The 21,772-nt window shown below is 43.7% G+C and overlaps 1 protein-coding gene across 2 annotated transcripts in view; it reads left to right on the forward strand.

Annotated features, from left to right (window-relative positions):
• ARHGEF4 (Rho guanine nucleotide exchange factor 4) overlaps positions 1-21,772 on the forward strand; it is a 328,336-nt gene that overhangs the window by 199,970 nt on the left and 106,594 nt on the right. The gene's annotated exons all lie outside the window — the stretch shown is intronic.

The raw sequence follows: 21,772 nt of genomic DNA on the forward strand, positions 1-21,772 counted from the left end.
TCCACAGGGTTGCAAAGAGTCAGATACAACTGAGCAACTGAACTGAACTGAACTGAGAGCCAGGATGCAGCCTCTTCATGTACAGCCACCACCCTTCCTGAACTTAACCCAGGAACAGCTGGACATGATGAAAATGCTCAAAGCTCTGAGTACAAGGACAGATGTTAGATCTCAGGTACAGATTACGTTAGATGGAAACCTTATGGTTTAGAGGCATCCAGCTGATTGAAGGAAGAGGCCAAATATGGTGCATGCATGCTAAGTCGCTTCAGTCATGTCTGACTCTATGTGACCCTATGGATATAGCCTGGCAGGCTCCTGTGTTCATGGGGTTCTCCAGGCAAGAATACTGGAGTGGGTTGTCGTGCTCTTCTCCAGGGTATTTTTCTGATGCAGGGATCAAACTTGCTTCTCTTATGTCTGCTGCATTGGCAGGCAAGTTCTTTACTACTAGCACCACCTGGGAAGCCCAAATATGGTGCTTAAAAAAGGATAAATAAGAATAAATGCGTTAGACAGGTTTGGAAAAACAAAATGGCTATACATATCAAACATGTACTTTTATAGACTTGGGGATGGGGACAGGGCGGGTATTCAAGGATGTCTGTAGTTTGATCCTATTGGAGCTAAAGACCTGTAGAAAGCCAATGAGGTTAGCAAAAGATGATATGGCAGAGTAGTGAGTGAGTCCTGATCATTAGAGCATGGACTATGCTGTGCTGATGAGTCAGCTCTGATGCAGACATGAGACCTGACCTCTGAATCTGACTAAGTGCATACTGGGTGCTGGTCCTGCAGGAGCTGGCTACTCAGATGTTTAGCTACCATGATTGTTTTCCATTACCAAATGTCTGTGCTTATGCTACATTGTGCAGTGGGCTTTTATTCCTCCCCAGATAAGATTATAATCTCAAATTTACCGTAAGCAAAGTCATGAAAATGGATTTGACAGCTGCTGAAAGAATCCTTTCAAAGAAAAAATAGTTCTAACATAAACTCTTCATTAAGTCTCGGAACAGTTTAGAGGCTTATGGAAGGGACAGTAACAGGTAAGCGTAGCATTTTTCCTGGGATAATCCTTATTTTGGCTCTTGAAATGAAACATTCTTACAAATTCATGCTTAATAATCATATTCCTATTATTTTGGGGCCTCATTTGAATTAATTAGCAGATGAATTTATTGCAGAATAAGAGATTTTTAAAAGCCTCTGTGACAAGTTGCACAGCATACCCATGCCAAGGACACTGCTCTGAAAGTCAGAAGTCAGGGCTCTGGCTTTAGCTGTCTGTCATATAGGGGTGAGAAATTGGGCACACCCCTCCATTTCTCTATCTCATACTTCTTTTTACATAAAAAAGTATAAATCTTGTATTCACCAGATTAATATGAGGGTTAGCTTGGGTCTCTGTGAATATTTAGCTTAGGAAAGCTTTCATTTCTTTAATTATTTCTTCTACTCCAACTTTTATATTCCAAACTTCTGGGATTTCTTTCTACCCCAGATTCTATCCCTAGAATCTCTCATTATTTTTATTGTTTTATCCTTTTCCTCACGGTTCTAGGAGATATCTCAGTTTTATCTTCAACCTTGTTTTTCTGGTTTACCTCATCTACTGTTCATTGTGATTCAGTGATGTTTTTAATCTCCATGCAATCTTTCCAATGTCCTCTTGAAGCTTCTTAAAAAACAGAAAGTTGGGAATTTTGTAAAATTTTCTGTTGATGTTTTACAAATCCATTTCCAAGTTCTATGCTTTTCTTTTAACTGGTAACTTTTTTATAGGTGAAATTTCTCTATTTGCTTATCTTTATAGACATCAGCTCTTCCCCAACAATGGCTGGTTGACAAGTAGCACTGGAGACATCCTTTCAGAGATTGTTATAGGTTCCTCTTAAAATTCAAGCACAGCTGAAGCAGGAAGTTAAGCTTCCCTATAATGTGTATCACAGGTTCCATCACCTGGAGTGAGGGAGCTTTAAGCAGTCCCAGTGAGATCTTTGCCTCTTTTCAGAACTTAGCTATGTTTCATAGAGTAGTCAAGAATTAGCATGATGTGTGAGCATGCCACCTTCTGCCCCACAGACTGGTGCCCAAGATAAAGTCTACTACACTCACTCCTCTCTGAGTGGAATCAGCAGGTCCAGATATGACTCTGTGAGCCCCAACATGATGACCGCACACAGCATCACATAAAGCCCTCTGCACCTGCAGAACATTTGTTGAAAAGACTATTTTTCCACTTTGAATGGTCATGGCCCCTGTAGTTGATCATAGATGTATGGATTTATTCCAGGACTATCAATTGTATTCCATGATCTATGTCCATTCTTGTACTAGTAACCACACTGTCTTCTTTACATTACTCTGTAGTAAGGTTTGAAATCAGGAAGTGGAATCTCCCTACTTTACCCTTCTTTTTCAGGAATGTCATGGCTCTTTTGAATCCCTTCTAGTTCCATATGACTTTTAGAATCAGTTCAGTCATTCAGTCGTGTCCAACTCTTTGTGATCCTATGGATTACAGCACTCCAGGCTTCCCTATTCATCACCAACTCCCAGAGCTTGCTCAAACTCATGTCCATCGAGTTGGTGATGCCATCCAACCATCTCATCCTCTGTCGCCCCCTTCTCCTCCCACCTTCAATTATTCCGAGCATCAGGGTCTTTTCCAGTGAGTCAGTTCTTCACATCAGGTAGCCAAAGTATTGGAGTGTCAGCTTCAACATCAGTCCTTCCAATGAATATTCAGGGCTGATTTCCTTTAGGACTGACTGGTTTGATCTCCTTGCAGTCCAAGGGACTCTCAAAAGTCTTCTCCAACACCACAGTTCAAAAGCATCAATTCTTTGGGGCTCAGCTGTCTTTATGGTTCAACACCCACGTCTTTACATGACTACTGCAAAAACCATAGCTTTGACTAGATGGACCTTTGTCAGCAAAGAAATGTCTCTGCCTTTTAATATGCTGTCTAGGTTGGTCATAGCTTTTCCTCCAAGGAGCAAGCATCTTTTCATTTCATTGCTGCAGTCACCATCTGCAGTGATTTTGGAGCCCACTGTTTCCATTGTCTTCCCATCTATCTGCCATGAAGTGGTGGGACCAGATGCCATGATCTTAGTTTTTTGAATGTTGAATTTTAAGCCAGCTTTTTCACTCTCCTCTTTCACTTTCATCAAGAGGCTCTTCAGTTCCTCTTCACTTTCTGCCATAAGAGTGGTGTCATCTGTGTATCTGAGGTTATTGATAGTTCTCCTGGCAATCTTAATTCCAGCTTATGCTACATTCAGCCCAGCATTTCACATGATGTGCTCTGCATCTGATGGGATTCTGATGAGGATTGCACTGAATCCGTAAATGAGTTTGGGGAGCATTGTCATCTTAACAGTGTTGAGTTTTCTGATCCATGAACATAGGATTTTTTCCCATTTATTTAGATCTTTTGTTTCTTTCAGTGACAGTGTGTCATTTTCAGAATACAAGTTTGTACTTCCTTTGAAAATTAATTCCTAAGTATTTTATATAATATTTGATGCTTTGAAATGAAACTGTCTTCTTAATTTCATTTTCAGAATGGTCACTAAAAATGCATAAAAATACAATTGACTTTTGTATCAGTCGGTTCAATTCAGCTGCTCAGTCGTGTCTGACTCTTTTCGACCCCATGAATCACAGCACACCAGGCCTCCCTGTCCATCACCAACTCCCGGAGTTCACTCAGACTCACGTCCATCGAGTCAGTGATGCCATCCAGCCATCTCATCCTCTGTCGTCCCCTTCTCCTCCTACCCTCAATCCCTCCTAGCATCAGTCTTTTCCAATGAGTCAACTCTTCGCAAAAGTGGCCAAAGTACTGGAGTTTCAGCTTTAGCATCATTCCTTCCAAAGAAATCCCAGGGCTGATCTCCTTCAGAATGGACTGGTTGGATCTCCTTGCAGTCCAAGGGACTCTCAAGAGTCTTCTCCAACACCACAGTTCAAAAGCATCAATCCTTTGGCACTCAACCTTCTTCACAGTCCAACTGTCACATCCATACATGACCACAGGAAAAACCATAGCCTTGACTAGACGGACCTTTGTTGGCAGAGTAATGTCTCTGCTTTTTAATATGCTCTTTAGGTTGGCCATATCTTTCCTTCCAAGGAGTAAGCGTCTTTTAATTTCATGGCTGCAGTCACCATCTGCAGTGATTTTGGAGCCCCCAAAAATAAAGTCTGACACTGTTTCCACTGTTTCCCCATCTATTTCCCATGAAGTGATGGGACCAGATGCCATGATCTTCATTTTCTGAATGTTGAGCTTTATGCCAACTTTTTCACTCTCCACTTTCACTTTCATCAAGAGGCTTTTGAGTTCCTCTTCACTTTCTGCCATAAGGGTGGTGTCATCTGCATATCTGAGGTTATTGATATTTCTCCCGGCAATCTTGATTCCAGCTTGTGTTTCTTCCAGTCCAGCGTTTCTCATGATGTACTCTGCATAGAAGTTAAATAAGCAGGGTGACAATATACAGCTGTGATGTATTCCTTTTCCTATTTGGAACCAGTCTGTTGTTCCATGTCCAGTTCTAACTGTTGCTTCCTGACCTGCATACAGGTTTCTCAAGAGGTAGGTCACGTGGTCTGGTATTCCCATCTCTTTCAGAATTTTCCACAGTTGATTGTGATCCACACAGTCAAAGGCTTTGGTATAGTCAATAAAGCAGAAATAGATGTTTTTCTGGAACTCTCTTGCTTTTTCCATGATCCAGTGGATGTTGGCAATTTGATCTCTGGTTCCTCTGCCTTTTCTAAAACCAGCTTGAACATCAGGAAGTTCATGGTTCACGTATTGCTGAAGCCTGGCTTGAAGAATTTTGAGCATTACTTTACTAGCATGTGAGATGACTGCAATTGTGCGGTAGTTTGAGCATTCTTTGGTATTGCCTTTCTTTGGGATTGGAATGAAAATGGACCTTTTCCAGGCCTGTGGCCACTGCTGAGTCTTCCAAATTTGCTGGCATATTGAGTGCAGCACTTTCACAGCATGATCTTTCAGGATTTGAAATAGCTCAACTGGAATTCCATCACCTCCACTAGCTTTGTTCATAGTGATGCTTTCTAAGGCCCACTTAACTTCACAATACTTTAGATACATATAATTTTATACAATTACTTTTTAAATCAGTTAAAGGAAAAAAAGGGGGAAAAAGAACTTATAGTATCTTTTATAAATACATAATTACCTTTACTAGTGCTCTGTTTTTGTTCATGTGCATTTGAATTGCCATCTAGGGTAACTTGTTTTCAGTCTGAAGAACTTGGGTATTTCTTGTAAGTTGGGTCTCCTAAAACAAATTTTCTAAGAGTTTATCTGAGAAAGTCTATTTGCCTTTGTTTTTGAAAGAAATCTTTGCTGGATATAGAACTTTTGGTTGAGAGGCTTTTTTTTTTTTTTTCCTCTTAGTAATTTTATTATTATACCACTTCCTCTGGCCTCTACAGTTTCTGCTGGAAAGTCAGCTGTTAATCTTTCTGGGGTTCCCTTGTAAGTTACATATCATTTTTATCTTGCTGTTTTCAAGATTTTTCTCCTTGTCTTTTGCTTTCAGCCTATTTAGGATGATGTGTCTCTTTTGGGGTGTCTTTCCATTTATCCTACTTAGAATTTGTTGTGCTTCCTAGACATGTTTGTTTTTTGTTTCTCAGTAAATTTTGGAAGTTTTCAACTATTATTTCTTTGAGTTTTTTTCTCCTTTCTCTCTCTTCTCTTTCTGGGACTCCTATTATTTTGGTGTGGTTAATGGGGTTCCTCCATCTACTCATGGCTGGAAAAGGAGGGCCCTGCCTGGTACCCACCTTTAAGAAATCCTTCCACCCAACAGTGACAGTGCTAAGGGATTGTTCATTATTTCTCTGAGACTGTATTCTTTTTTTCACTCTTTTTTCTCTCTGTTCTTCAGTTTGCATAATCCCTATTTATCTTTGCAGGTATGCTACTTCTTTTTTCTGTGATTCAAACCTACTATTGAGACTTTCTGGTGAATTTTTAATTTTAGTTACTGTACTCTTCAACTCTAGACTATCCATTTTCAAAAAATAATTGCTATTTATCTATTGATATTCTATATTTGCTGCAACTTGTGTTTAAAAAACAAATTTCAACTGAGTAAATTTGAAGATCTATTTGCCTTTGTTCAATTATTCATAGAAGGGAAAAAAGTAGAAACAGTGCTGATTTTATTTTCTCGGGCTCCAAAATCACTGTGGATGGTACTGCAGTCATGAAATTAAAAGATACTCGCTCCTTGGAAGGAAAGCTATGACAAACCTAGACAGTATATTAAAAAGCAGAGACATCACTTTGATAACAAAGGCCTCTATAGCCAAAACTATGGTTTTTCCACTAGTAATGTATAGATGTGAGAACTGAACCATAAAGAAGGCTGAGTGCCAAAGAACTGATGCTTTCAAATTGTGGTGCTGAAGAAGACTCTTGAGAGTCTGTCAGACAGCAAGGTGCTCAAACCAGTCAACCCTAAAGGAAATCAATAGTGAAGCTGAAGTTCCAATACTTTGGCCACCTGATGCAAAGAGCTGACTCACTGGAAAAGACCCAGATTCTGGGAAAGATTGAGGGCAGAAGGAGAAGCAGGTGATGGAGGTTTGAGGTGGTTGGATGGCATCACCAACTCAATGGACATGAGTTTAAGCAAACTCTAGGAGATAGTGAAGGATGTGGAAGCCTGGCGTACTGCAGTCCATGGGGTTGGAAAGAGCTGGACACAACTTAGCAAGCGAACAGCAACAATAATTCATGAATCAGAATAGCATCCCACCAAACAAGTAGAAAGGAGTTTCTGAGGAACTGCACAAGTTGGAAAGTTTTTATAGGTAGAAAGAGGGTAAGACAAAGAAGTTAAAAGAATAGATTGTTTTAGGCACTCTGTCTATCAGATCTAATCCCTTGAATCTATTTGTCACTTCCACTGGGTAATCATAAGGGATTGGATTTAGGTCATACCTTAATGGTCTAGTGGTTTTTCCTACTTTCTTCAATATAAGTCTGAATTTGGCAATAAGGAGTTCATGATCTGAGCCACAGTCAGCTCCCGGGCTTGTTTTTGCTGACTGTATAGAGCTTCTCCATCTTCAGCTGCAAAGAATATAATCAGTCTGATTTTGGTGTTGACCATCTGGTGATGTCCATGTGTAGAGTCTTCTCTTGTATTGCTGGAAGAGGGTGTTTGCTATTACCAATGTGTTCCCTTAGCAAAACTATTAGCCTTTTCCCTACTTCATTTTGTACTTCAAGGCCAAATTTGCCTGTTACTCCGGGTGTTTCTTGACTTCCTACTTTTGCCTTCCAGTCCCCTATAATGAAAAGGACATCTTTTTTGGGTGTTAATTCTAGAAGATTTTGTAGGTCTTCATAGAACCATTCAACTTCAGCTTTTTCAGCATTACTGGTTGGGGCATAGACTTGGATCACTGTTATATTGAATGGTTTGCCTTGGAAATGAACAGAGATCATTCTGCCATTTGTGAGATTGCATCCCAGTACTGCCTTTCAGATTCTTTTGTTGACGATGATGGCTAGTCCATTTCTTCTAAGGGATTCTTGCCCACAGTAGTAGATATAATGGTCATCTGAGTTAAATTCACCCATTTCAGTCCATTTTAGTTCACTGATTCCTAAAATTCGATGTTCACTCTTGCCATCTCCTGTTTGGCCACTTCCAATTTACCTTGATTCATGGGCCTAACGTTCCAGGTTCCTATGCAATACTGTTCTTTACAGCATCCTACTACTTCCATCACCAGTCACATTCACAACTGAGTGTTGTTTTTGCTTTGGCTCTGTCTCTTCATTCCTTCTGGAGTTATTTCTCCACTCTTCTCCAGTAGCATATTGGGCACCCATCAACCTGGGGAGTTCATCTTTCAGTGTCCCATCTTTTTGCCTTCTCATACTGCTCACAGGGTTCTCAAGGCAAGAATACTGAAGTGGTTTGCCATTCACTTCCCCAGTAGACCATGTTTTATAAGAACTCTCCACCATGACCCATCCATGTTGGGTGGCCCTACATGGCATGGCTCATAGTTTCATCGAGTTAGACAAGGCTGTGGTCCATGTGATCACTTTGATTAGTTTTCTGTGATTGTGGTTTTCATTCTATCTGCCCTCTGATTGATAAGGATAAGAGGCTTATGGAAGCTTCCTGATGGCAGAGACTGACTCAGGGGGAAACTGGGTCTTGTTCTGATGGGCAGGGCCATGCTCAGTAAATCTTTAATCCAATTTTCCGTTGATGGGTGGGGCTGTGTTCCATCCCTGTTGTTTGACCTGAGGCCAAACTAATGGTGGAGGTAAGGAAATAATGGTGACCTCCTTCAAAAGGTCCCATGCACACTGCTGCACTCAGTGTCCCAGACCCTGCCGCAGGCCACTGATGACCCTAACCTCTGCCAGAGATTCCTGGACACTCAGAGGCAAGTCTGAGTCAGTCTCTTGTGGGGTCACTGCTCCTTTCTCCTGGGTCCTGGTGCACACAAGGTGTTTTCTGTGCCCTCCAAGAGTCTGTTTCCCCAGTCCTGTGTCAGTTCTGGTGGTTCTGTGGTGTGGTTAATGGTAACCTCCTCCAAGAGGGCTTATGCCATACCCAGGTCTGCTGCACCCAGAGCCCTTGCCTCTGTGGCAGGCCACAGCTGACCCATACCACCACAGGAGAAACTCAAACATTCAAATGCAGGACTGGTTCAGTCTCTATGGGGTCCTCTGGTGTGCACAAAGTTTTGTTTGAGCCATCCGAGTGTCTCTGCCAGGTATGGGATTTGATTTTAAACTCAATTTCACCACTTCTACCATCTTGCTGGGGCTTCTCCTTTGCCCTTGGATGTGGATATCTTTTTGGTGGGAGTATCTTTCCTGTCAACAGTTGTTCAGTAGCAAGTTGTAATTCTGGAGTTCTCCCAGGAGAAGATTAACACACGTCCTTCCACTCCACCATCTTGCAAACCTGGAAGCAAAAGGCAAAGGAGAAAAGGGAAGATATACCCATTTAAATGCAGAGTTCCAAAGAATAGCAAGGAGACATAAGAAAGACTTCCTCAGTGATCAATGCAAAGAAATAGAGGAGAACAATAGAATAGGAAAGACTAGAGATCTCTTCATGGAAATTAGAGATACCAAGGGAATATTTCATGCAAAGATGGGCACAATAAAGAACAGAAACGATCAAGACCTAACAGAAGCAGAAGATACTAAGAAGATGAAGCAAGAATACACAGAAGAACTATACAAAAAAGATCTTAATGACCCAGATAACCACGATGGTGTGATCACTCACCTAGAGCCACACATCCTGGAATTTGAAGTCAAGTGGGCCTTAGGAAGCATCACTACAAACCAAGCTAGTGGAGGTGGTGGAATTCCAGTTAAGCTATTTCAAATCCTAAAAGATGATGCTGTGAAAGTGCTGCACTCAGTATGCCAGCAAATTTGGAAAACTCAGCAGTGGCCACAGGACTGGAAAAGGTCAGTTTTCATTTCAATTCCAAAGAAAAGCAATGCCAAAGAATGCTCAAATTACCACACAGTTGCACTCATCTCACACAGTAGCAAAGTAATGCTCAAAATTCTCCAAGAGCACGGCATCAACTGTACGTGAACTGTGAACTTCCAGATGTTCAAGCTGGATTTAGAAAAGGCAGAGGCATCAGAAATCAAATTGCCAACATCTCCTGGATCATCAAAAAAACAAGAGTTTCATAAAAACATCTACTTCTATATTGACTGCGCCAAAGCCTTTGACTACGTGGATCACAACAAACTGAAAAATTCTTAAACACATGGGAATACCAGACCACCTTAACTGCCTCCTGAGAAATTTGTATGCAAGTCAAGAAGCAACAGTTAGAGCCAGACATGGAACAATGGACTGGTTCCAAATCAGGAAAGGAGTACATCAAGGCTTTACATTGTCACTCTGCTTATTTAACTTATATGCAGAATACATCATGCAAAATGCTGGGCTGGATGAAGCACAGGCTATAATCAAGACTGCCAGGAAAAATATCAATAACATCAGGTATTCAGATGACACCACCCTTATGGCAGAAAGTGAAGAACTAAAGAGTCTCTTGATGAAAGAGGAGAGTAAAAAAGTTGGGTTAAAACTCGACATTCAGAAAACTAAGATCATGGCATCTGGTCCCATCACTTCATGGCAAATTGATCAGGAAACAATGGAAACAGTGACAGACTTTATTTTGGGGGGCTCCAAAATCATTGCAGATGGTGACTGCAGCCATGAAATTAAAAGACTCTTGTTCCTTGGAAGGAAAGCTATGACCAACATAGACAGCATAGTAAAAAGCAGAGACATTACTTTGCCAACAAAGGTCTGTCTAATCAAAGCTATGGTTTTTCCAGTAGTCATGGATGGATGTGAGAGTTGGACTATAAAGAAAGCTGAACCCTGAAGAATTGATGCCTTTGAACTGTGGTGTTGGAGAAGACTCTTGAAAGTCCCTTGGACTGCAAGGAGATCCAACCAGGAAATCAGTCCTGAATATTCATTGGAAGGACTGATGCTGAAGCTGAAGCTCCAATACTTTGGTCACCTGATGCGAAGAACTGACTCACTGGAAAAGACCCTGATGATTTGAAGGCAGGAGAAGAAGGGGATGACAGAGGATGAGATGGTTGGATGGCATCACTGACTCAATGGACATGAGTTTGAGTAAGCTCTGGGAGTTGGTGATGGACAGGGAAGCCTGGCATGCTGAGTCTATGGGGTCGCAAAGAGTCGGACACGACTGCTCAACTGAACTGAACTGGAGTTTGCTCAGACTCAAAGCCAATGAACTTAAACTAGTTTTAATACTGAATATTTTCTCAGATCTCATGAACCTGAAAAGCGTTTGTGTTAGTTTATAATTCTCACAGCTTATAATTCTCAAACCCTTAATTTGTGCTTGTTTGTAAGTGCTTGTTTGTTTTTAAGGCAATTAAATAGAGCTCTTTTTACAAATTAATTTTAGTAATATCATCCAGAGGTAGGAAATACCACACATCAACCACATATATATTAGGTTGGTGAAAACATAATTGCAGTTTTGGACTGTAAATTTCAAATCATTATAACTAGGTTTAATCATATCTTTATTAATCAAAATAGGAACCATTACAATCAATGTATTTTTGCCAATGAGAAATAAATTTGTTTATTCCTGAGGCAGAAAAATCTATGCTTTGGATTTTTACAAATTTTGACGAACACTTGGAAAGCATTTTTTGCCTCTTCCTGGTTGTGGAAGTATTTTCCCTGCAAAAAGTTTTTGAGATGCTTGAAGAAGTGGTAGTCAGTGGCATAAGATTAGGTGAATCTGGCATCTAAGGCAAAGCTTCAATACCCCATTTGTTCAATTTTTGAAGTGTTGGTTGTGTGATATGTGGTCAGGCATTGTCGTGGAGAAGAGTTGACCCCTTTCTGTTGACCAACACCAGCTGCAGATGTTGCAGTTTTAGGTGTATCTCATTGATTTGCTGAGCATTCTTCTCAGATGTAATGGTTTCGCTGAGATTCAAGAAGGTATAGCAGATAAGACCAGCAGCAGACAACAAAACAGTGACCATGACCTCTTTTTGGTACAAGTTTGGCTTTTGGAAGTGCTTTGGAGCTTCTTCTCGGTCCAACCACTGAGCTGGTCATTCCCAGTTGTTGTATAAAATCCACTCTTCATAACATGTCACAATCCGATTAAGAAATGGTTCATTGTTGTTGCATATAATAAGAGAAGATGACATTTCAAATGATAGATTTTTTAATTGCAGTCAGCTTGTGAGGCTTCCCAGGTGGTGGTAGTGGTAAAGAACCCACCTGCCAATGCAGGAGACATAATAGATGAGAGTTCAATTCTTGGATCAGGGAAGATCCCTGAAGGAGGAAATGGCAACCCACTCCAGTATTCTTGCCTGGAAAATCCCATGCACAAAGGAGGAGCCTGGCAGGCTACAGTCCATAGGGTTGCAAAAAGTTGGACATGACGGTAGCAACTTAGCACACATGAGGCATCCACTTATCAAGCTTTTTCACCTTTCTAATTTGCTTCAAATGCCAAATGACCATAGAATGGTCGATGTTGAGTTCTTCACAACTTCGTGTGTAGTTATAAGAGGATCAGCATCAATGATGACTTGCAGTTGGTCATTATCAATTTCCAACTATCAAGGCTCTCTACTCCTTTGCAAAACTTCTTAAACCACCATTGCACTGTGTGTTCATTAGTAGTGAACTAATGTGTTGTTGAGGTTGCAAGCTGTCTCTGCTGCTTTATGAACCATTTTGAAATCAAATAAGAAAATGATTCATATTTGCTTTTTGTCTAACATCAGTTCCATTGTCTAAAATAAATATAAAATAAACAGCAAATAATAAATTATTAGCAAAAATAAATAAATCAAGAAATGTACATTAAAATGATATATACCATAACCACAATTTATTTAGGAATGTATTCCAATATCAAATGGCAAAGCTCAACAATGCAAAACTAAAATTACTTTTCACCAACCTAATACAGAGAAACATACAAATGCAAACAGAGACCTCATAGCTTCGTTTTAAAATTTTAGTTACCAGACATATAGAATGATGTAAAAATCACTATTTATAAAAGAACAATTGGAATAAGTTCATCTGTTTCAGATAGCTAAAACTTTCTTGGCTAATATTTGTGGAGAAGACACATTATTTTTCATTTCTCTAAATTCAAATGACCTTTCCCCTCTTTTATTCTCCAGATTAGAATTACCTCTCTGAAGTTTGTGATTTATATTTATTGTTTGTCCAAATGAAACCTGAGAAGACATTTGAAAGGATTTAATAACCCATCGACCTATTTTGGAATTTCTTTTTCTCTCTCTGTACAATTAACTTAGGGGAAAAGGCCTTAGAAAAGTCCTGAAAGGCTGTGAACCTTGGCTTCCATTTTGGCCAAATTTCTGATCATAGAGTTCTTAAATCCTTTCAAACGTCTTGTCAGATTTCAGCTGAGACAAACTAAATATTTCTGGTAGTTTGAACTAGATTTAAAGGTGTTCTCAAAGACAATGCAGAAGATATTATCCTAACAAGATCTTAGAGCCACTTCCAAAGATAGCCAAAAGGAAGACTTAGATAATGACGAACAAGAAGATGACAGTTGTCCCTGGGAGAGAATCAATAACCAGTATGTCTGGACTTGGACAGGAGGGCACATGAAATTTTACTTTCCTTTCTCAACTGGGCACTACAGACAAGGATTACCAGGATGAGCACTCAAATAAAAGAGGATAGAGGGGAGCGGTAGAAATCACATCAGTCTTGGGAACCCCTGGTGGTCCAGTGGCTAGGACTCCATGCTCTCACTGCCAAGAGCCCAGATTCGATCTTGTACCTCTTGTGTCTTTAATTTTTCATTAGCATTTTGCAATAGATATTTAATGAAGCTACTTTTTAATTCTGAAGCTTTTTGAGGTTTCTGCAAACCAATTAAAATAGGTTATCCCATTCTGCTTGATATAGGAACTCTTTACTTTTTTTTACAGGCTGTTAGGATTATATTTTATGATTTTTTAAACAGATGTGAGAGATATTAACAGCTAGAATCCATGGCTAAAAAGGAAGTATATAAAGTGTTAGAATAACAGTCATATGGAAATCATGTAGTATAATTGCTTAAGTTGAAAAAAATGAAGTAAAAGACAAAAGACCCGAGTTAAATTACATAATTGATATAAAAAATCTGTTATATCTATCCTATACTTGATTATTTTTGTATGGCTTTTAAAGATGCACTTGTTCTACCAGTTTTTAGTTGACTCTCACAGAATTTCTATGGGATGGAACTAATATTCCTTGCGACTTTCTCACTCCTTCTTTTGCAACTATATTTATTATTCCATGAAAATAAAGTTATATATTTTTAAATTTTTTTAAGTTTTCCATTATTTTATTACAGGATATTGACTATTCTGTGCCATAAGGTAAAAGCTTGTTGTTTATCTATTTTATATATAGTAGTTTGTATCCATTTGGAGAAGGCAATGGCACCCCACCCCAGTACTCTTGCCTGGAAAATCCCATGGATGGAGGAGCCTGGTAGGCTGCAGTCCGTGGGGTCGCTAAGAGTCAGACACGACTGAGCAACTCCGCTGTGACTTTTCACTTTCATGCATTGGAGAAGGAAATGGCAACCCACTCCAGTGTTCTTGCCTGGGGAATCCCAGGGACGGGGGAGCCTGGTGGGCTTCCGTCTATGGGGTCGCACAGAGTCGGACACGACTGAAGCGACTTAGCAGCAGCAGCAGCAGCAGTTTGTATCCATTAATCCCAAACTCCTAATTTATCCCTTTCCCCTTTGGTAACCGTAAGTTTGTTTTCTATGTCTGTTTCTGTTTTGTAAATAAGTTCATTTGTGTTGTATTTTAGAGTCCACATATAAATATTTGTCTTCCTCTTTCTGACCTACTTCATTTAGTATGATATTCTCTAGATTCATCCATGTTGCTGCAAGTGGCATTATTTCATTCTTTGTCTTGATTCAGTAGTATGTATGTGGTATATACATAGTGGAATATTTCCCATGGTGGGGGCAGGGCAGCTACATCTCACTGCACAACTTTTGTCCCCTGATATGCCCTGAACCTCAGGTAGTAAGCCTTAATTTCAGCTGCCATCACCACTGTGGTCTTAAGAAATGTGGATCCTTTTTGCATACCAGAACTCAATGAAGACAGTAAGTGCTCTTTTCTGAACAGTAAATGCAAAGGCCCTCAGGCCGTAGCTGTAGTGCAAAGAGCAAGGGAAAGAAAGTGATGACAGAAAGTGGGGTCTTGCTGGACTTGGACACTTATTTTGGAGGGAGAACCCACAGACAGACTGGGAGGGTGTCTCCTGATCTGTGACTCATCCCTCCCACAGCAGTTCTTCCTACCTACAAGGGCTAGCTAGGTTCACAGGCCTCAACAGGACAACCAGACAAGAACACAGATGGTGACCCTCCTTGCAGAAAGCCTGCACTAAAGAGCAAGGGGGAGTCAGAGGAGGGCTGCCCTTCCCAAGGACAGCAAAGAATGGAGGGATGGGTGGGAAGTGTGCATATAAGGTATGGAATGATCAAGAAGGATTCCCAGAGAAGTTAACGGGGGAGGGGGCCTTCAAGGTGCAGATTTAGCTGAGTCGCCCTGCAATGCCCATCGATCGAACTTCCAAAACACTAGTATTGCCTTCTGTTTGCGCAGAGTTCTGCTTTGTACATAAACGCTGCCATGCCATTGTCCCAGCCCCCTGAGTTGTTAGGGTGGGTATCATATGAAGAGATAACCCAGGGCCTGTAAGAAGAGGCGATGACATCTATGAAGAGGCAGGATCCCTTATGATACAGAGCTGGGCACACACATTGCTTAGGGAAGGAGATGGGCTACAGGAAACCGACCCCAAGTGGAGGGAAGCGGAGAGAATGACCACTTTTCCAGCATTCACCCTACACCAGCTAGTATGCTAGGGCATGGCAAGGACCTCTCATTTCATCCTGACCATCGTTAATACTTATTCTGCTTTACAACCAGCTCCCTAGAGCTTGCAGGAGTGCTGAGCCTGGGAATGGGGCTGTCGGCAGCCCTGCTTAGCCCTTGTCAGTAGATACTGGGACGTCCTCTCACACTTCTCACTGATCGTCGCGCGTGTTTGGAGCAGTAGAGGTACCTCACCCTCCCACTAGGCACACTCCAAGAACCTACAGAATGCTTACGGGTATGTGGGAGAGTTGGAGGAAACGCTCCGTTCTCTAATCCCTGCCTCCGCAACAACAAAATTTGAAAAACCCTAGAATCCTTGGCTCTTGGTTCTATGTCATGTGCTTTGTGACTCCTATTTTCGATTGTACCTGTCACTGGACTTTGCCAGACACTTTCTAAAATTATTTGGCGTGGACCATGCCTCTACTTTTGATGGCAGAGCACCACCGCCATACTCCTGCTGGCCTGCTGGCCCGAGGGGCGTCAGTGCCGAAAGTTCCCCGCGCACCGCTGCGTGGCAGACCCGGAGAGGAGGGACGCGACGCCACCAAGCGCGCTCCCCGACCCGGCTTGCGGGGCTGAGCGTGGCCTCCTGCCTACACTCCTGCCCAAGACGGGCAAGGACGCGTTGGATCCTGTAGGGGGAAAGCCAGCGCCCGCCAGCTCTCCTCACTGCCATGGATGCGGGGTGTCTGGGACGCCTCCTTCCAAGGATGCCCCAGTCCTAACCCACGCGCGCGAATGCCGGCGGCAGGGCACGTCCCTGCGAGGACCGAGAACTGCCCGGGGCCCAGCGCGCCGCGCCCGCCGCCGCCGCCCCAAGTCTGCGTGCGCGCCTGCGTGAGCGCGTGCTGACCGAGCCCGCGACCCGCACCGGGGTCGGCGCCGCGGCTCAGCGCCCGCCGGGCGGCCGGGAACGGGCGACAAGCACATGCGCGCATCCTGCCCAGTGGACACCCGGCCTCGCCCGAGCCGCGCGCGCCCCGCGCCCGCTGAGGGTCCCCGCCGCCGCGGCCGCAGAGCCCCCGCGGTTGGCGGCGGCCGGGAGCCTCCTTAGCGGAGCCCCATGATGTCAGCTGGCCCGGAGCGGCGGCCGTGCGGCGGCGGGGATGGGGCCGAGGACGCCGCTCGGCCGTCTGCACGCCCCTCGCCCGGCCCGGGCCCCGGCTCGCTGGCCCCGTCGCCCGGCAGCCCCGGCGCCGCCGCGGCCCAGCCGCCCGCGAACCTGTGGCTGGAGCTCGGACCCGCCTGCACGAGAGCGCAGCAATGCCCGAGCGAGTCGAGCGGGCAGACGAGTGGGGACCTCGGCACCAGCAGCAGCAGCGGCGGCGGCAGTAGCGCCGGGCTGTCCCCGGGCTCCGACTCGGACAGCAGCGGCGTGGTGTGCGGGGGCCGCGGCGGCAGCGGGGGCATGCGCGGCGCCCTGTCCCGCTCCTGGAGCCTGGAGAGCCTGCGCTCGGCCACCGCCGGTAAGGGTGCCGCCGCCGCCGCCCCTCGCGCCGCCGCACCCCTTCGGTTCCCCTCGTCAGTCCGTCTAGAGCGCCTTCTGTCCATCCCCCTCGAGATGATGTCTCCGCCCGCCCTTTCCTCCTGCACTTTTTCTGTTGCTCGTTTCCATCTTCCTCTTCCTTGGTTCCTATTGCTTCGCTCTTCCGAATCTTTGTTTTATCGGGTTTTCTTCTGATTTACCACCACCACCGCCCACCACCCTCGTCCCTTCTTTTAACCACTTCTGTTACAGCTGAGCCTAGTCGGCCCTCTTCCCCTTCTTAGCCAGTCGCGTCCTCAACTCGGAAATTGAGTGTTTACGGTGAGAATAGAATGTGATCCCTTGATGGGCTGTTTCCCTTCTCTAAACGTTCTTGACCGATGGCACAGGTCTGGCTTTCCGAACTGCAGCTCCTGGGTTCTGTAAAATAGGAGAGAGAAGAAGGCTCTCTGGCTAAGGATGGACTGGATTCAGTGTGTGTGGTCCTGGCTCCAGGACTGAGTCACTCTGCCAGAGGAAGGGCTCTCCTCCTGGACCCGCTGCAACTGCGTTTGCCGGAGATGGGATTGCTGTGGTGTCCCCTGGGACTAGTGGGCTCCTCTTAGGGCTCCCTTTCATATCCTAGGGACCGAGTTCTGGGTGCAAATTGATAGGAAGACATTGACCCTAAATATTAATTAAGCAAGGAAACCCAGAGTGGTGACCCTTGATTAGCTGTTAAACTATAATCTTTATATTTTACTTCTTAGAAACATTCAAGTTAGTTTTGAGCCCTTGCAGTGAGAGCTATAAAGGAAGACAGGTGCTGCCGGGGAAACAGAGGTAGTGCACCCATTATGCTTCTGGATGGGGGTTGGGGTGCAGCCTGTGAAAGCTGCAGGGCTCCAGATACACAGGGTTGTCTTGTGGCATCCCCTCCCCCTTCGTTGTGCCGTTGTCCCCACCATTCCTGGATGGAGCACAGGCCAGGTTGAGGAGGAGTTCAGGTTGGCTTGAGTGTAAGACGACCAAGAATGGCAGATAAAGGGTTTGAACTCAGTAGACTTGAAGAAGGATGCCCACTCACCTGCACTGAGCACTCCATGACTCTAATCTGTCTTGTCTCAGAACAAACAGGGGAAACTCAGAAAAGTTAAATGACTCAGCTGTTGGTGTACCCTCCAATTTCAGAATTCTGCAGCTCCTCCCTCCCATCCCAGTTCCCTTGAAACTTTCCTTTCCCTCCTCTCCGGAGTGCTTAAATAGCCCTCAGTTTAAGAAAACCAAACTAGATGAATACCAAAGGGGAACTTTAAGCAAATTGGCAAATGAACCCTTTCTTCTCTTTGCCCAGATAACTTTCCTTCCACTTCTACAGTCAAGTGAATTACTGCTCCTCCTCAGCAATGGCAGACCGGCACAAAGAACCCCTGGGGAGGGCGGAGGTTTGTGTGGAGTGTAGCCCTGGTAGCCCCCAGGGCAGGCAGAAGGCAGATGAATATGGCAGAAGCCTAGGTTTATTGGACACTCCTGAGATCCATGGACTGTCTGGACTAGGCTGGGAGAACTGAGGCAGCATAGATGAGTTGAGAGATAACAGCTGTATGTGCATGAAGATGTAGGGTGGGTGGATGTTGGAGAAAGGTGGGGTGAAGGGAGACAAGGTAAAAGCTAAGGCCCAGAAAGCTTCTCAAGGGGCTCAGAGTTGCCCCTGCAGTGGCAGGGGAGGGTTTAAAGCAACATGATACTGGAAGAGTTGACATGAGAGTTGACATACTTCTAGTACATGTTCTGTACTAGAAGTATGAAAGGGTACGTGAACCCCGTATAGCTGTGGGAGTCCGTGGAACCATCTTTTAACTGAATTCCTAAAGAAAAGTAAGTCCTGATGTCCAGAGGCACCGATTGTATGCAATGAATGAATTATATTCTTTTGAAATGGATATAACATCCTTGGTAGCATTCAAATAATTTTGGGGGTGTCTGTAGTTCAGTTGAGGAAATCTCATTGGAAAGGCTGCCATAGAGAACTTGATGGAAAAAAGAAAGGGAAGGTACATTTCTTGAGTAACTTCTACATATGCCAGGCATAAGGCTCCATGTTATTTCATTAACCACATAAAAATCCATTGCTATCCTACAATCCAGATATGAAAATAGGGTCAGAGAGATGCAATAACATACTCAAAGTTTCCCAGCTAGGTCATGTTTGACTAGAACAGCTCAGTTGGTAAAGAATCCACCTGCAATGCAGGAGACCCTGGTTCAGTTCCTGGGTCAGGAAGATCCCCTGTTGAAGGAAAAGTCTACCCACTCCAGTACTGTTGGGCTTCCCTTGTGGCTCAGCTGGTAAAGAATCCGCCTGCAATGCGGGAGACCTGGATTCAGTCCCTGGGTTGGGAAGATCCCCTGGAGAAGGGAAAGGCTACCCACTCCAGCATTCTGGCCTAGAGAATCTCACGGACTGTATAGTCCATGGGGTCGCAAAGAATTGGACATAACTGAGCGACTTTCACTTTCAGGCCTGGATTAGTGTGTCTTATCAGGGGACTCTGCTAGGTTTGGAGTGAAGCCTATGCCAGCCCCATCAGAGAAAAGCAGAATCCTGGGGCAGTTCACATATTGGAATAATGTCTTGGCTACTTGCCTGGTCACTGTTGTCTTTATTCAACAGCCAGGGCTATTTTTCTGGGTCCCAGGTACTCCCATTTTCAAAATGAGGAGATGGGAATCTAAGGTCTGACCTTTTTTCTAATCAACTCCATGACTCTAGTCAGAGATGTTGATTTAAGGTGGGTTCCTGCTAGTGGCTTCTCTCGTGGCTCAGCTGGTAAAGAATCCGCCTGCAATACAGGAGACTTGGGTTCCATCCCTGGGTTGGGAAGATCCCCTGGAGAAGGGAAAGGCTACCCACTCCAGTCTTCTGGCCTGGAGAATTCCATGGACTATATAGTCCACGGGGTCACAAAGAGTCAGACACAACTGAGCGACTTTCACTTTCCTGCTAGTGAGTTTGCATTTATCGCATATTGTATTTCTTTTTGAATGGTGACTCTAAGACAAAGTACAGGTGTGTTGAATTGAGCTGTGTTTATTGCTTAAGGTTAAGAATTACCAGTAAAAGAGCCTTAGCAAAACCTAAGTATTGGTGTTGTGATTTTTGTGATAGAAAATATTGCTAAACATTTTAAAAGCTGTCAGCAAGAGCCAGAAAGGCTAATACTTGAGACTGGAATTGCAGCTAACCTGCAGGGCAGAACATTAGCAGGGAATCCAGCAGAGAACAGTATAGACGTTCCTTGTTTCCAAAGACTTCTTGAATTTTAAATATCCAATCTTGACATTTTCCACTGTAATGTTACTTATCCTAATTTGGAGAAAGCAAATTCTGAAAATAAAACGTAGTTAACAGAGTAAAATTTCCATGGCTCTTCTTTCTGCTCCCTGTTCTCATCTCCCCTTAAGTGACAATAGCCTCTGTAGCCCTCTGCTACGCTATCATACTGCTGTTACTTGGCTGAGGTTTTTAAAATTCCTATTCTGGATGTCTTGTCTCACAGGCTTAATTCTTAATTCAGGCTTCTGGGGTTGACAGTTCTTACTACCTGTCCTTATGCATGATTTCTTGGGAGAGAACCCATGCTACATCTGCATTCCTCTTCAAGCCCTGGAGGTGGTTTCCTGGCTCAGGAGGGAATCAGACTCATGAAGAGACTGTGCCTCTCTTGCAATCAGACATTTATTTAACACATCATTTTCTGGGCACAGCACTAGGCACCAGAGATGGCAGACAAATCATCCAAGGTCATTGCCCTTGAAGGAATCACAGCACAGAGAGACAGGCAGTGTCAGCTCATTATGATAAGTGCTCTGATTGAAGTCAACACAATAGTTTGATGTGCCAGAACCACTCTTAGTAGATAATTCTCTAAAAGTGGTCATACTCATAGTTCCAATATCTTACAGTGAGAGGATTCAAATTAAAACCTAGGCAAAAGGTACATAGGACAGAGTTCAGGAGAAATCAGGCACAGGCTTCCAAATATGCCCTTTCGTAGAATCCCATGGACAGTGCTCCATTCTCCTAGCAACATGGTGACAACATGTAGGAGGTATTGACAACCAGGGAAGTTCACCCAAGCCTTGAAGTCTAGGGTTTTCATTCGCAGTCAGTTACTTAGGCATGCAGCATACAAAAGACCAACCTTACTTATTTAATCCTCAGTCTGTCCAGAGGCCACTAATACAGTGTAGCTCAAGGGCCCTAGCACAAATCATATAATTAGTATAAACTATCTGGCATGTTCCAAGGTCCCAGGTATGAAAGACTCTGTTAGTGGACAGGAATATTTTAAGGACTTAAGAGTCAGTCTTCCAGGAGCCAACTGAAAAATCAGTCCTTTTGTCAGAATATGCAAGGCTTGAACATCTTTGTCTTTACAGATAAGGAAGCGCAGAAGCAGTGTGTCAGACCCAACTTATTATGGGGGGCAGAGACAAGGAGGAAGTGGTTTAGAGAGACATGTCAGGAGGAGGTATTGCCTGAGACTTACTGCCTGCAAGTTAAGTGTGGTGAGGAGTAGAAAGAGCTTTGAGGGGAAAGGGCTAACATAAACAAATGCAGAACGATGTATGAAGGAATGGAACCTATGCTAACTGAGCACCTGTGCTAGGTACTGTGCCTCAATATGCAGGAACTGCAAATGGTATTGAATGAGGAGCATAGCAAGAGATGAGGCTGGAGACAAGAAGACCAAACT

Source organism: Bos indicus x Bos taurus, chromosome 2 (assembly GCF_003369695.1).
Source record: "Bos indicus x Bos taurus breed Angus x Brahman F1 hybrid chromosome 2, Bos_hybrid_MaternalHap_v2.0, whole genome shotgun sequence".
Classification (NCBI taxonomy): Eukaryota; Metazoa; Chordata; class Mammalia; order Artiodactyla; family Bovidae; genus Bos; species Bos indicus x Bos taurus.